Below are 15027 nucleotides of genomic sequence, written 5' to 3'. Positions count from 1 at the left end.
TTCCCAGCAGGTCCGCCCCTAACCTATAGTGGTGCTTTACATTCTTCCTCCCCAGGTGCAGGACCTTGCACTTGCTTTTGTTGAACCTTATTAGGTTCTTCTCTGCCCAGCTCTCCAGCCTGTCCAGGTCACGCTGGATGGCAGCACGGCCCTCTGGGGTGTCAGCCACCCCACCCAGTTTGATATCGTCAGGTAACTTGCTGAAGATACACTCTGTCCCCTCATCCAGGTCATTAATGAATATATTAAACAAAATTGGACCAAGTATTGACCCCTGGGGGACACCACTGGTTACAGGCCTCCAACTAGACTATGCCACTGATCACAACCTTCTGAGTTCTGTCCTGCAGCCAGCTCTCAATCCACCTCGCTGTCACCTCATCTAGCCCATACTTCCTCAGCTTCCTAATGAGGATGTCATGGGAGACAGTGTCAAAAAGCCTTTCTAAAGTCAAGGTAGATGACATCTACGACTCTCCCCTCATCCAGCCAACCAGTTATAACATCATAAAAAGCTATCAGATTGGTCAAGCACGATTTACCCTTGGTAAATCTGTGTTGACCACTTCTAATAACTTCCTGTTCCTCAACATGTTTGGAGATGACATCCGGAATGAGTCGCTCCATTACCTTCCCAGGGACAGAGGTGAGACTAACTGGTCTGTAGTTCCCTGAGTCCTCCTTCTTGCCTTTTTTGAAGATTGGAGTGATGTCAGCCTTCCTCCAGTCCTCAGGCACCTCTCCTGTTCTCCATGACCGTTCAAAGATGATGGAGAGTGGTCTAGCAATAACATCCGCCAGCTCTCTCAGCACTCGCGGGTGCATGCCATCAGGGCCCACGGACTTATGAATGTCCAGCTTGGCCAAGTGGTCTCTGACCCAGTCCTCCTCAACTGGGGGAATATCTTCCTCTCTCCAGACCTTCCCCTTTGCCTTCAGAGTGTGGGATTCATGAGGGACAGCTTTAGCAGTGAAGACCGAAGAAAAGAAGGCATTCAGTAAATCTGCCTTCTCTGTGTCTTCCACCACCACTAGGGCACCTGTCTCATTCGCCAGTGGGCCTACATTTTCCCTAGTCTTCCTTTTTCTATTGATATACTCAAAGAATCTCTTCTTATTGTCTTTGACTGCAGTGGCCAAGCTGAGTTCTGATTGAGCTTTGGCCCTATGTTTGTCAGTAGTGTCACCTAAATTCCACAGCTCGGTAACATTCACAGTAGAGATCACAGTCTTAGGGGATTGTTTACTTCCATTCACGTGATGAACATTTGAGCACTTGTGACTGGATAATTTAACAAGACACCCTGAAATAAATCCTCTCTCTGAAACAAGAGCAGAATACCAAAAAATTCTAGTCTCATCATGGTAATTAAACAGAGAGATGTGAGAGCTAGAATGTTGCTTTTGCATAAGAGTTCTAGGCTAATGCTAAAAAGAAGTACACGTGGTAAAACCTTGCTATTTTTCAGACAGTTTTTATTGGAAAGGGTTGTTGGTCACTGAAATGCATCTTGCCAGCATCAGTTTAAAAAGAAATAACAATGTGCAACAAAATTCACTGTGTTGTACAATTACAAGTCTAAACCTGAAGAAAAAGCCATTGCTTTTTTCTTTGACATAAAACAGCCATGCTGCTGAAAACTGCGTTTACACTTTTATTTCACATAAGCAAAGCAGTTAGAGCTCCTAGCTATTGAAGTCCTTAACACAGAAAATACACATCTGTTCTCAAACTGTCATATACAGTACATTTTGTTGCCTGTTTTATAAATCTTTCTTCCAGAAATCAAAAAAATGATGTCAGGTTCACATTGAAATAAAGTTCACATTCCTTAGTGACTAACGTATTTAATCACCTTCCAGAACAAACATGATGAATGTTTAAAAACATCCTTTCATTTTAAATGAAGAGTTGGATTAAGGCTAATTGGAGTCTTATCAACCAAATATTATCTACACACAAGGGATTGAATCTCTGTCTTCCTTCAACAGTTTTTGCTTTAAATTAGATATTCTCTGAAACTAGTTTTCCTTTCACCACATCTCAAATCCCTCTACCCTATTTTTCATCCATTTCTGAAGACTTTAGTCCAACTATTCTGAGCCCATTCTTGCGAGTTAAAAAACATAGGCAATATAATGAGTGGGACCATAAAGTTACATCAAAACCATTTGTTAAATACATATAGAATATGTACTTTCAGTATAAAATTTAATTGCTGTTAATTCAAACATTTTTATCTCGGTTCCAGAAATCAAATACAATTTATTAGAAACAATTATGGAATTAGAAATAAGGTTTCTATAGATAAACAATTTAAATTCTTAAATGATGATTTTTTATTGTAGCTCTGTTATATTTTCAAATTAAAAGTTTTTACATACTGGGAGTTGTCTTCCTGTCTTCTTCATTTTTAAAATGTCCTGACAGCTTTGAACACTTTTTTTGGTCTTATTTATATTAAGAAATAGGTTAAATCTAACCCTCTCCAGCAAACTCTTTCAGGCTCATTAAATAATCATTTTCCAACTAGAAATGTTTTGAAAAAGATCCTGTTCAGATACATCAACGACAATGAACAAATCTTTATCTACATCTTGTAGTCCTAAGGAATTTAAAAATAATTTATATTCCAGTCAGACTTTGAAAAATGGGAGATTTTTAGCTCCTAACATTTTTTTTTTTTTTAAATGGGAGGGGAGCGTTTCCTTCTTGTTATTCTCTCTGGTATTTCTTTTTATTTTAAATTTGATTTGAAGTAAATGCAATCAGAAATAAGTGAAAGAACATTTTGTCCTAAGAATATCAATAAAGTGCAGGCCCAGGTCACAAAATTGTTTTAAAGAACTCTGAGATATTTTAGACACAGATGAAATAATGCATTAAACTTTCTAATCATTTTCTAGAGTGTCAGACTAATGTCAGATTTTGGGGTTCATCAGTCATTAACACGCTGAAGTATTCTGCAAAAATAGCTTCTGTTGTTAATGGTCCACACTTCAACTACCAGAGTAAAACACATCTCCAAACTGCTGCTGCAACTACAGAGAAATAATTAAGGAAATATATTTTGCCTCTTCAAAAATGCGGCTTAAGGTTCCCTGAGAAGCTGACATAGAGCAACCTTAAATGCAGTCAGAAATATTTTGGCTCATACTACTTTTCTTCCTCATGTCAGTGCATGTACTGTAACTAAGGGAAAATATGCAAATGGAAAAGAATACCATGCTTGCCAAAACCCACAATTGCTTATTTCTTTAGAATTCAAGCTATCACCTACAAAGGTGATTCTTTGGACAGAAAGTACCATAGTTAAAAGTTCTGAAATACACACACAATCTTTGTCAGAAATAACAGGAAGAACATCTAAATTTTTCAAAACTGAGAGATTCTGTGGAAGGTTCTTTTCTAGCCTGGTTGCTAGGCTATGTCCTCCTGTCTCCAGAGTGCCTGTAAGAGAACTTCCAGGACTTTAAAAAATGTTCTTTAAAGACTTTTACTCTTCTCACCAGCTGCTTAGAATATAGGTAAAATATTGATAAAACTAATGGAATAAGCTTACTCTTCTCTAGCCATCTCCAGATGACACAACAGAACAAAGAAGAATATGGGAACATTAAAGTTGAATGTGATGAAAGGCTGGGCGCCTTTGAGGCTGGTCCAGGGAGCAGTGCAGTGGCCAGAAAGCCGCTTCCCTTGGAACAGTCTTGGCTGAGCAGATCTGAAGATAGAACTTTCTGTGTAGTTTTGTTCTTTCTACTTCTGCATTTTGAAGATTGCCTTTCAGAACACATTGTAAATCACTCATGAGCAATCCTAAAGCCAAACCAGAGTATCATGTGGGGGTCAAAAAAAAAAAAAAAATCAACCTTAGCCATCATTCATCTAAACAGTTATCTCAATTTATATTACAAATCCTGCACTGGAAGTGATCATTATTTGGACTTTGTTATGGTGTTTTACATTGAGAAACCCATAATGTAACAAAGGAGTTTCCAGGGTTTACCTTTACCCCGATTCACAACTTCTGGGTTTTGCATTCCTGTTCTAACCTCTAGTTTCTTAAGGAAAAAAAAGAACAATTTAAAGAGATTGCACTGGAAAATACAGAGCAGCTATCCAGTTTACTCCCTGTTCTTAACACAATTGGTTTGCAGGTTTTAAGGGTATAGTAATACCAATGCAGTCTTCACTGCTCCATCCATAAAACCAGGGAAAAGGTATCTATCTTTGCTGAATATCCTTTCTGTACCAAACATTGTTTTTAATTTTTTTTAAATACTAAAAATTAAAAACTATGTTTCATTGCAACACATTTTAAGTGACTAGTATATACTAGAATTCGATACCAGAAAGAAATTTGACACCATATTTAATTAATACAATAGAATTTTCCAAAAGCAACTTCAGTTTTCCCATTGCTAAGTGTCATTTTCACAAACTGAGTTAGGCACCAGCTTGTAAAAATATTTGGCAGAAAATGATTTAGGAAAAATTTGTAAATTAAATTGTTGCTCTTAGTCTTTTAAGTTCATCTAGAAGTAGACAAAAAATTATTTATTTTTTTGTATAAATGGGTATAGAGAAATAAGATGTGAAATGGTAACATTTCCGACACATGGGAGATCCTTTTACTTCTCTACAGCTGTGTTTGGTTTAAAATTCAAGCTATTGTAACTGCAAGACCCAACATCCCTCTCTCTGTCTCTCACCTTCTATCTGGTGTTAATAGGAACAGATTTAATAGTCTGAAGTTTACATTTTTCTGTAGAAATACAAGCACAGGGAATTAAATGAGAAATGAGAATAGGGAGACTGTAGTAAGAAGTATCTTTTTTGCTACAGATGAGATCTGATCCTAAAGAAGCAAATACCAAAATTGCAGCTGGCCTCAGTGGTACCAGAATTTCAGCCTGGAAGTAGGAAAATGAAAATTACAGCTTTCTAAATCTCTCTGGAAAATCTCCTGAACTATCCATATAATTTCCCTAAGATCCAAAGCTGACAATTCACCCTGAAAATGTTAATAATTTTATTTTTATTTTTAATTTTTATATTATTTTTAAGCAAACAAGTGCATAAAGGGGGGAGATTATTTATTTTACATGACAGGCTTGAGTGGTAAACGTGGAGCTGCCTTCATGTAACCTCTATGAGTTAGTGGTATATTGTTCTTAAATCATCACTAACTCTTTTGATGAACTCTGCACAGCACGGCTTTTCTTCGTCTTGCTGCTCTGTTGCCCACTCTGTACCAATGTTTACACTTAGAGCAAGACAAACAACTCAACTTTGCAAAGAGCTTCTCTGGATGTCTGCTCACTCTTTTACCCAATTTAAGTTAGGAATGATGTAGGCTTGGCTATATGTAATTCCTGTATCATACTTTGAAAAAATGAATCCTTGGGCTCGGCTTATTTCCTAGTAGACACGGTTTATGTGCTAAAACCACCACTTTAAAAGCCAGTAATTGTTCCTCTAAATGAAATTGGCAATTTCATATAGAAAAGCCAATTGCTAAATTGACTAAGCAATTTTCATTCTCATGATTTCTTTGCAGGTCTTCCAGGTCTTGCTTGAGGTACACTGGAAAGGCAGCCAGAACTGTTACTCTTCATGTGCCTTTAGATAAATCAAGATTAAATGTCCTTGTTTGCTCGTCTTTTGCTTTATCCACTAAACATAAAGCTAAATGCTGTACAGCCAAGACTTATGCAGGTACTAATAAATAAATTTTACATTTCAACCTTTTAATTTGCTTTGGCATAGGCTTTTGTTTGAATGTCTTCTTTCCCAAAGACAGAAAATTGAGATAACCCCTCTTCGGAAAGAAAAAGTGAATTAGAAATAATTTAGAGAAAGTAGGACAAAGTAATAAAATATGTACAAAACTAAAGTCTGAACCTGAAACTTTACCCAGATTTAGAGCTATGTGGGAATAGTAAAAAATATTAAAAGGACTGAAACTCTCATTCTGTGACAGTATTTCAAACATTACTGAAATACTTTTAATGAAGACGGATTTGTTTGTTTCTTCACCTTTTAAGAAAGTATTTCACTAAAGCTAGCCAGAGATCTTAGATTAATACCAAAAAGAGGGGGCTTTAATGTTGTAGAGGAATAAAAGCAACCTTTTGAAGGTTTCCCCAAAGAATTGTGGCAGAATGTCCATTCTGAAATGGTGGGCATTTTACTTAGCTTTTTTCTTCCTTTCTTAATCAGAATCACAGAATCACAGAATTATCAGAGTTGGAAGGGACCTCTAGAGATCATCTAGTCCAACTCTCCTGCTAAAGCAGGATTGCCTAGAGCACATTACTCAGGACTGCATCCAGGCGGGTCTTGAAAATCTCCAGGGAAGGGGACTCCACAACCTCCCTGGGCAGCCTGTGCCAGTACTCTGTCACCCTCACCGTAAAGAACTGTTTCCGTGTATTTGAACGGAACTTCCTGTGTTCTAACTTGTGCCCATTGCCCCTCGTCCTGTCACTTGGAACTAATGAAAAGAGCCTGGCTCCATCCTTCTTCAACCCACCCTTTAGATACTTGTACGCCATAATAAGGTCTCCCCTCAGCCTTCTCTTCTCCAGGCTAAAGAGTCCCAGCTCTCTCAGCCTTTCCTCATAAGGGAGGTGCTCCAAGCCCTTAATCATCTTAGTTGCCCTTCGCTGGACTCGCTCCAGCAGTTCCCTGTCCCTCTTGAACTGGGGAGCCCAAAACTGGACACAGTATTCCAGTTGTGGCCTCACCAGTGCCGAGTAGAGGGGGAGAATGACCTCCTTCGACCTACTGGCCACACTCTTCCCTATGCAGCCCAGGATTCCATTGGCCTTTTTGGCGACAAGGGCACATTGCTGGGCCATGGATAATGTTAAGTATTTTCATAAAAATTCATATTTACATGTGAAACATTTCAGATTTTACAAAGAACACATTTTGACAGGAAAAAAAACCCCATGCAAATTGTTGAATTGTCACCAGTTTTGTTTTAGAGTACACTGTAACCAACTACTGTGATTCAGTGAAGAATGTATTTTAGTTAATATATTCCAAATGAACTATTTTTATTTTATGAAAGCAGTATTTCTCAAAATGAAAAAGTTCCCATGGAAAATTGTCAAACATTTCCTGCTTCAGAGTTTGAAAAATGAAAGCATAAAAAAAGTCACATTCTTTTTCCCTTTTTTTTCTCTTTTGTTTTCTATCATAGGAAAATCACATCTAGAAAATGGCAAAATGAAAACAAAATAAAAGGTTTAACCAAATAAATATTGAATAAAGACGGTGACACGGTAATTATAAATGGTTATTTTCTGTATTACTGTATTACCTGCATGTATTTCTTGTAAGGGATGAAATATATGGAAGGGAAACTAGATCAGGCTATCTTTTAACATCATCAGGGATGCTATGAAGCAGCGTTCTTTCTCAGAATGAGATGTAGCCAAAAAAACATATGTGGCCTGGATTGCCCACTTAAATTAAGTACAGTAAAAATGTTGGGGTTTGCTTTTTTTGTCTCTTGATTAAGCCAGTAAAACAGTAACAGTACACTAACACTGACTTGTTAATATTACCTTAACTAAGGGACTGACAACGAAGTACTTAATATTACACTTTTTGGTTGTTTTTTTTTTTTCCATTAATAAGAGTAAATAAAAAAAGAAACTTTGTGAGCTTCTACAAAACTGGCATTTAAAATAACTTTTTTTCTTTGTTTTATGCATTCATTGATTTTATGCATATTATTTTCTTGTGTTCTGAGAAGCTGGAGGTCTTTTTGTTGGTTTTTTGTGTTGTTTTTTTTTTTTTCAATAGAGAGCTTTTGCACACCAGACTGCATTATTTCCACCCTGCTGCAGCTCTAATTCATGTTCACTAAAAAAAAAAAAAAAAGAAAGAGAGGTTAAAGAAATGGGGCTTTTACATCTTTGAAGAATTTAATATTTTCTGATATAATCACCTTGATTAATAAAACATTTATTTAGAAGATGAAATCTAGGGATTAGTTTTCCTGGGAGCAGTTATAAATGCACGTTATGCAGCAATGACACCAAACATGCAAGAACTACAGAAACAAGCACACATGAAGGAACAGGCAGTAACTAAGAAAATGCTTAGGAAATACAACGGTGAGGTACATCTTGAATACCATTTTCTTACTTCGGGCAAAACCAAATGGTATCTAATTTCTTTTTATATATTAAGTGTTTAAAAATAAGTCAGATCACACTCACATCTACATTGTGATTAAGATTAGGGGAATGTTTAGAGTTCCAGTTTAATAAGTCATCTACTGGTAAGGGCCTAGGCATAGCAGTTCTCATGCAATTTTGATCCTAAGCAGGAAAAAATAATACACAATCAGTTCGTGTTGTGGGTGATGGAAAATTTCTAAATTCAACTCCCCTATTGAGACTGGTATTGCTGTGAACTGCATGGAAAATGATCTCTCTTGGTTTTGCATTTTACTCAGAATAAACTCAAGGTCTGGAAGAGAAGCTTCCTGATGAACCATTTCTGAAATTCAGAAGGGATGAGGTTTCAGACACCAACTATAGCTCATTTCTTTTAGTTGGTTTCCTCAACTAATGTCTAGACACATAAAAGGAGACAGCTATTGAAATGCTGAGCACTGCACTGATTAACTTTTAAATGACTTGCTGGCTAGCTTGAGATGGATAAACAGGCTACAATAAATGGAGAGAATAATGACCAAAACTGGAATCCATGGGAGACAGACTGTTGAGCAGAGAGTTGCTTAAAAATACCTAGAAGCAAATGGTGAGGATCAGTGACTGACTAAAGTCCCTTTCAGGGAGTGACATCAGGATCCGCAATTAAGAGTTATGCTTCAAGGATTTCAGCATCACTACATGTAAGAAGGCAGCAATTGCCTAATAGAGCAGGATCCTCAGAGTTACAGGAGCTTTGTCTCTGAACGCTTGTAGAGAAGGTATTTTTACAGGTCAGTCTCCTTGAAGTGAAGTTTTAGGGTGGCTAAGGACAACAGAGTGCCTATGAGGGTAGGCAGTTCTTTGACAATTATCCCGTGGCACTTGGGTACATGCAGGTTACACGAGTTCCTTTGTGTAGACTCCTGGCTGTGGGAAAGGTGGAAATTTCTTTCTCCAGTTCAGTATTCACAGCTCCAGCTTTGATCCTGGTCTTAGTATGGCTGCATCAGACTGAGAAAATATCCCTGTCCTGGTCTTTATTTCACTTGGTTGAAGTACAGGAAATCCATGTCCTGTTTGTCACTGTCTCTGAGATGGCTTTAAATTCACAGCTCTCACATGTCCACTGATCTTCAGAGGCTCTGGCACCTAGAAGTCATGGTATTTCCTGGGCTTGAGAGAAGTGAGTGTTAGTGCCCATTTAACACTTAAGAATTTCAACTCATATGGAACAAGGGTTGAAAACTGGACTTTATTTCTCGCAGATGAGCTATTGCATCATTCTTACTCCGTCATTGCCCCAGGGAATATCTAAAACTGAACAAAGGGGGACTGAGAAGGGACTGAGAAAGTATCGAGCACATAAGTGTGAGTGTCTGTATGTGCGTGAGTCCAACCACAGATGTGCACACCTGTTGCCCTGAAAAATTATACATATATTTGTACACACAGGTATCTGTGCCTGTAGAACTCTTATAGACAAATATTTTCTTCCATCTTATACTTCATGGAATTACATAGCTTGGAGGGAAGGAGAACCAAGGAAAAACCAACCAACAGATTTTTTTCTTTTTTTAAATCAGCCTGGAAACTAGTCAGAATGGGATTTCCAGAAGCCCTCGTTCTTGAGCTTCTACATATACAGCTGATAGGGCCAAATATACCTAGGGATCTCATTGGGACTAAAGTTTGCTTGACACAGCTTTTTGAAAAGTTTACTTTAACATTTCAAACACAATGCAATTCTTGACAGCCAAGAGGGCAAAGACTCTGCTGGAAGAGTCCAATGAAGCACTAGAGAGATTCTTCTAAATTTATTATCTCTAAAACTTTGGTCTTCCATCTCAGGATAATGAAAAAAGAACTTACTGGAAAGATTTACAGGCAAAATAATATCAATGCTTCATAATGTTTAACTGACAAAATCATTATCTTGTCCTTGTTAACAGATTAATTTTCACATCATCCTTGTAGCATGACAAAAATCATTATCTATATTTTACTGATTGGGAATGGTTATAGTCCAAATTTTCCAAAACCATCTCTTATTTGCATGCTTAATTTTTTGAGATATCAAATCCTGGTCTGTTTTAAAAAAGGTGATTTTCTGCAACTGTTAAAGTCTTAAGAAACTTACAAGAAGAAACATACTCTCCTGCTGGGTATCCAAAACTCTTTGAAAATGAAATTAATTAACAAATTTGAGAAATTGATTTAATACAGCTTTTAGAATCATATTTAAAGAATTAGCAGTAAAAAGATATTAAAATTCAATATGGTATGAATTTCAGGCCCAGCCACGATAAACTGACTATATATTTTAGGTGTTTTGTAATGGAAACATGACAGAAAGAAACATTAAATTACTGGAGGAAAAAAATATCTTAGAATATTCTCATAAAAAGGAGAAAAGGTAGTGACACATCATAAGGCTGTGTAGGCTGATGTCATAGAGCAGGGTCTGCAATCTAAAAATTCTCATGGCCAGGTTGTAAAAGTGCATGTATCACATTTTATATACAATAATTGTGCTAATAAAGGGAAAAATGTTGACCACCATAGGTAAAGAAAAAAAAAGAAATTAAAAATAATACTCCAGATAGCTTTAGAATTCACATCCTAATTATTCCTGCATTTTCTGAAGTTTGATAACATCAAGATTTAGATTTCTGAGAAAGCATTGTATCAAAAGATGTGACATTCTTTTATGGCAAACAAAGAAAATTACTATCTCTTGTTTATCCTGTGTCTTTGCAGCCTCCAAAGTTTGACTAATAAGAAAATAATTGTTATCATATGACTCACTGTTGAAGCCAAACATGTACTTCCTAAATTTAGTTTGGCTGGAGGATCCAGCTGGGAGTAATGATAGACATACAGTTCTGTTCATGCTGCTTTCATGCTTTCTTAGTGCTTTTGTTGAACTCCCTGAGTACAGTACATTAGCCTTTGCACAGAAGCCTGTGCAACTTACTTGCCAGCCTCTGTCGGTTTGTTTTTCCCTCACAATAGCTCATGAAAAATTGCCTTTTTTTTTTCTTTTCAACCTCAGATTTGTCCCTTATTCTGGCAAAAATGGTGTCCAGAAGAGATTCTGAGGGGTTTTTGGACAATGAGAAAAGGAAATCATAAGAAAAAAGAGAAAGGAATATTCAGTGATGACATTTCCAACTTTCTGGTCCTTCAAATGAATAAAAAATCCCTCTGAAAATGTGCATTAAAAGTAATATTAAATGTGCACTCATATATACATATGGCTTCCTGTGAAATCAACAAGTTATTACCTTTATTGTAATTACAGGTTATTCTTAAAAAGTAAATAATAATCTCTTAAAAAATTCTATGTCTGTGAGAGATGAGACTTTCTCCTACTCCCGGAGTGAAAATCACCCTGCCCAGTTCAGAACATTTTCTCAGGACACGTCAGTGTGTTATTATAATTAAATCAACTCGTGGCATGACTTGAAGGGCCATATAGAGAGCTGAAGGTCTCAGCTGTGCTCCCTAACTGAGAAAAGGTAAGTGTGGGTGACAGCTTAAGCAATTTGGGAGGAAAATAAGGGCTCCTTTATAGATGACTTGTTTCTAGTGTAGGTTTTGGGTTTGTTGGTTTTTTTCTTTCTTTTTTTTTTTTTTCAGAAAAGTTCTGTACAGTGTCTCACAAGCACCCCACGAAGAGACAGCTGCTGTTGCCATTGCGATTACTTTTTGTTTCTGTAATTGTTGCTGTTCTTCATTTGCTTCTTATTGAACAGAACTGACAGTTTGATTTCACTCGCCTTTTAAATGAAAAGCTTGTCCAATATATCCCACAGGAGATCCAGTTTAATGAATCTGAAGATCTGGAATTCCCCGATCTTTACTGTCATGAGTATTTCATGTCTAATTTGTAGAAGTAGACTGTAAAGAAAGCAGAATAAACAAAGACAATGGCATATGAATTGAGAGACTCATCTGATTCGTTTTCACTCTGAGGAAGACTGTGGCCATGGAGACCTGCTCACAGTATAGAACAGACAATCACATTAATGAAAACAAGCAAAAGGGAAATACCACATTCTTGTGGGAACCAGTCACAAAATTTTCACTGATTTGAGTTGGAGCACGATCTTACTTTGTTAGACAGGGGTACTATTTGGAATATAGGCATAAACTGAAGGAAGAGAGTTTCAGACAGGGTAGAAAGAAACTATTTCATCACGGGGGCAGTGAGGCAGTGGAGCAGGTTGCCTTGACAGTCTGCACCATCTCTGTCCCTGGAGGAGACGGTGCAGACTTCTCTTGTCCAACCTGGCAAGCCCTAAGCAGCCCGGTCTGCTTTGGGCAGGGGGTTGGACTGGAGACCTTCGGAGGTCCCTTCACAGCTTGAATGGTTCTGTGATCATATTTCTCAACAGAAATGTCACCAGGGCTTTTTCAGCAGACATCATTACTAATGAGTTTACAGATGTTCTTAAGGACACAGGAATCACCTCACTAGAACAGCTACTCAGCAGGAATTGTATATCTTACTCTTTCTTCTCTTTCACCATTTGCAATAATTAACAATTACATTATTATAGAATCTAATGGATTTTTTTTATAAATCACTGTATTCTATCATAGTTCTTTAGACTGGTGGTTGGCCAAGGTACATGATGAAGGGCATTCTAGATGTTCTATTTCTGGGATAATTTGGCGGTCAACAGAAATTGTATGAAACAGAAGTCATCAAAACAGAAAATAGTATTGAAATTATGTAGATTAATTTGGTAAGACAGAGTCAGTCTGAAGACAAATTTTGAGATATAGGTACCAAGTTGCTGAGAAGAAAAGTATAATAAAATATTAAAAAATTGTATTTGCTAATATTAATTTATTATTTACACTGCAAACACCCTCAAGGTACAATTGGTCCCTCCATACCTACTCACCTATTCACACAGTTATTCTTTTATTTGTTTTCATTATATTTAGGATGACACATGCATTGTGCACTGGGGATTGGTTGCACAGACCAGCCAACTTCTTTGCAGTGATACTGTCCTGGTTTGAGGTAAAACAGAACCAATGTTGTTCAGTAACTTTCTTTCAGTAAGTTTCTTTTTCCTCCTCTGCCTCTCTCTTTGTAGAGGGGTAGAGGGGAGCATCTGTCGGTCCCGTCTGGGGTCCCTCGGGTCCCCAGTGGTGGATTTGGCCTAAACCACGACAGATACTAACTCCTAACAGAGTCTATAGTGGGCTCTAGCTGTCAACAGTTCTTCATTTCCTCTTAGGAATTACTAGGTCTACTTTCTGTTGTGGTTTTCCCATCTACCACCTGTTGAAGGAGATCTTTACCTTCACATCTGTAACAAATCTTCTCTGTGCTTTTCAGGCATGAAGTTTTGCTGTTGCTTGTAAAATGCCTTAGGACATCATCATCCTGGCTGAACCTTTCACTGACGATTCCACATGACATTGTTTAGTTCTTACTAAAGTCTTCTTACCATGGCCTACGCACCATGATATGGCTAATATTTAGTATTAAGAGCACTAGGAACATTGCTTTTCCTGACCACTGAGGTGGAAAAAAAATAAAATAATTTCCATATTCATCTTATTGCTTCACTGTATTGGGATGCCTATATGGTGGTTTCAGGGAGAGAGAGGAGTAGGGGCAGAAAAAGAGGAAAGCCCAATTTACAATTGTGTCATTCAGAAAATCAGTGTTTTATGAGACAAATTTTATTCAGAAAATAACTTCATTTCTAGATCAATGAGAAGGCCTGTAATAAGATCAGACATAAGTTCAGCTCATGATAGAAATGACATACTAGCTTTGTTCCAAGAGATCATTCAATGACTGATGCAACACAGAAGCCAGAAGTAATAAAAATGTCGTTTCATATCACGCAAGTTAGAACCAGACAAAGCATTCCAGATCTGCATCTTCTAGCCAATTTCATTACAGTCATCTGCTCTTGGCTTTTGCTTTGGTCTCAGTTGGAGTCATATATCCCATATCTCCTGATAAACCATAACTCATTAAAATCCTTTTTTATCCTTAATATATGCTCGACTTTGGTGTTGTTTGGTTTTGGAGTTTTTTGGGGGAGGAGAATTGGTTTTTTTGGTTTTTTTTTTGGTTTTAGTTTTATTTTTGGTTGGATTTTTTTTCCCCTGAGGTTAATGTAATGGCACACAACAATCCAACAGCTTTTATCCTCTGGAAAATGGTGTGAATATCCAATACCTGGCCTTGTCATACCAATCTGGTACATCTTGTGTTCCAGCAATTTTTGACAGTCAGTTTCTTTGACAAGCACGGTTTGTACAGATTTATATGTGCAACTGTTGTCATTGATGAACTGATCATCATTTCTCTCACTAGAGGGACGGAGCTGTGTATGTCAAACCCCCTACACCATTTGGCTCCAAAGAAAATTCAGCAATTGTGTTGTTAGAACTTGGTGGGGGGGAAAATGGAACAAAAAAAAAACCAACAAAACCAAGTCAAAACAATAGCAACGTTAACTATCCTAAACAACAGAAATAGTTGTGCTGAGAAAGTCCAAAACAGCACAAACAGGCCTTGAGTCAATATGGCCACTGGGTGTCATTGTTTACTCCACCATGTAACATTCATCTCTGTAAACATGAAATGCAGCTGGATGTATTCAAGTAAGTCTATTCGATCATTGTCTGACATTGGTGATCTATTCATTAATTAGCTGAGAGTAAAGACTTTTTTTTTTTTCTTTGAAAGAATAATTATGGATACATTAAAATGTCTTTTATCTTATTTTGTCTTGTCCAACGTTTCTTGGACCTTGGAATTTTATTTTTATACACGTGTTCACTACTTATATAAAAAAAAACCCAACACAA

The sequence above is a fragment of the Vanellus vanellus genome (genome assembly GCF_965231255.1).
Source record: "Vanellus vanellus genome assembly, chromosome: 1".
Lineage (NCBI taxonomy): Eukaryota > Metazoa > Chordata > Aves > Charadriiformes > Charadriidae > Vanellus > Vanellus vanellus.
Note: the sequence above shows the minus strand (reverse complement) of the source record.